Below are 2,378 nucleotides of genomic sequence, written 5' to 3'. Positions count from 1 at the left end.
AATTTACATTAAAATAGTAAGGCACTAGAAACATTCAATAAGCACTATGAACACAACAACAAGAATGTTGGTTTATTGTGTCAGTCAAAATGGGATGTTACAAAGTGAAAGTCGATTCAAAATGCAAGATAGCGTTTATCCAGTGAAGATGACATGACCACAAAACTATCATTGATGCAAAGTCATTTTTTGTCAACTAAAAGGGATGAAGAGTTGCTTCTTGTTTATCGTCGGTTTGACCAACCCAAAAACACAAAATATATAATAATCAATTTCGGTTGCGACAGTCAAGCCCACCCATAGTACAAATATAATAAAATATTTGAAATGTCATTCATCGGTCAAGCCCACGCGCATGATGCAACACAAACTAGAGAATTATTTAATATTTATGCATTTGCATCGGTGTAGCGTCAGCTTAGTCCACGCAAATACTTGTGATTTTGAAAATGCAGAATTTGTTTCCAAATACATCCCAGAACCCGTTTTAGAGCCAAATCATTAACATTTCAAGGAGTCCAACCTATCATTCAATTCTTTCAGAATTGAAATTAAAAGATAAAATTAAGATAAAATGTTACTTAAGCTAAATAAAGGCTCAAATTACAATAGTCATACATAATACATCCAAGTCTAAGAAAAACATAATACAAATATATGGGCATCTAGTGTTTCAAGTGATGGTGGAAGCTCTGGTAGAGTTCGAAGCTCTCTGCAATATCTTAGATTAAAATGTCGCAGCATTGTAAGATTCTTGATACTTGTTGGCAAGTTGTCATTGTAAGTGTATGACAAACGTACATGTCGCAGTCTTATCACAGATCAAGATGTCGCAGCCTTGGCATTACTTTGAAGGCTTCTAAGGGAAATGCAACCACCTAGATCCAACTTTGTGAAGATTTCTAAAAGAGAAAATTGATGAATGCACACTAGTCTGTCCTACACAAAAATATGAGATCTATCACTTTAAGATTTGTGGCCCTTGAAAAGTTTGGTAGCTCCTTTAGTCTTGTTGATGAATGAGGTATAAGGACCCTTAAGTTAACAAGATCATGTAGCAATTAAACCAAATAAGACAATATTTCATAAGCTAATGAAAGTAGGAAATGTTGGATTAGTTAACATTAATGAATTGGGCCTTCTAGCTGCTCTCATTTTAAATTTGAGTTCTTATACCATAAGTCCCTAAACTAATTCTTGTACAGTTTTAACAATTCCTATAAACTAAGTTAGGTGTGTATGCTTACAAAGCATAATGAAATGCCCTGTTGTTGTGTCGTAGCTTGGTGGAATCCCAAAGTCTTGACTTGATCCACAATATGTGATATATATGCCATTCTGAAGTGATCTATTAATCTGCTAATAAGTCGTTTAATGGCAGTTCCACCTATCACTTTATTGTGAAACATTAGATTGGTCCGTTCTGCCATAAGTACCTCCCTATTCCACTCAGTGGGATTCATTCAGTTCAACAATGGATTTGAGTCAATGATTGAAAAACTTCCTTTTCTTTAGCAGGTCATGGTTGTAAGGCCCGTGAAATTTAATTAATTAAATAATTAATTAATTAATAAATGCGGGTAGTGGGAGCCTTTATGGTATTAAATATTGATTAATGTGACATGAAAATGTACTAGCTTAAGTGGTTGAGAGTACTTAATTGTGTGAGAGGGTTTGATAAAGGATTGATCCCTACCAAGGATGATGGCCCATGGCACATGCTTAGAAGAAAGGGAGTTCCTTGATCCCTTCCTTTGCTTTTATTTTCTTTAGTTTAAAATTCCATTAAGTTGGCTTGGTTGACTATTTTTAAGTTGACTTGTTGACCTTGACTTTGGGTTGACTTGTTGACTTAAAAGATTAGCTTAACCTTAAACCAACATGCTAATAAATTTCTTAATTTGCTTTTGTAGGAATAAGAAAGGAGGAGGACCACATAGGAGACACTTGGCGTCCTAAGGAAGAGAGAGAAGGAATAAGACTTTCTAGAAGCATCTAGAAAGGGGAGGCCCACATGCCTTGGACACCAAGTCTTCTAGAATGTTCTAGAACCTTCCTTTGAGAGCCTTGGCCATGAAGACTTGCCACCTAGATGGCTTGGACGAAAATTCACCCATGTGCACCCTAGGATGACCTACTTTCTAGAACATGCTAGGTTTCTTTTGTAATCCTTTAACTTAGTTGTTTTGCTAAGGGGCCCCTAGACTTGTCTATTTAAGGGGACCTCTAACACTTGTACAAGGGTTGAATATTTTGGAGAAATTATACACTTTGTGTTTCAACCTTTTGTGAGAGCATTCCTCCTTAGGGAGTGAAGTTCTTTCAAGCCTTATCTTGCCTTGGCAAGTGGCGGCATACACCACTCATCTTCAAGGTTG

The sequence above is a fragment of the Vigna unguiculata genome, chromosome 3 (assembly GCF_004118075.2).
Source record: "Vigna unguiculata cultivar IT97K-499-35 chromosome 3, ASM411807v1, whole genome shotgun sequence".
Taxonomy (NCBI): Eukaryota; Viridiplantae; Streptophyta; class Magnoliopsida; order Fabales; family Fabaceae; genus Vigna; species Vigna unguiculata.
The sequence above is the reverse complement of the archived record's forward strand: the minus strand, read 5'-3'. Positions refer to the sequence as shown.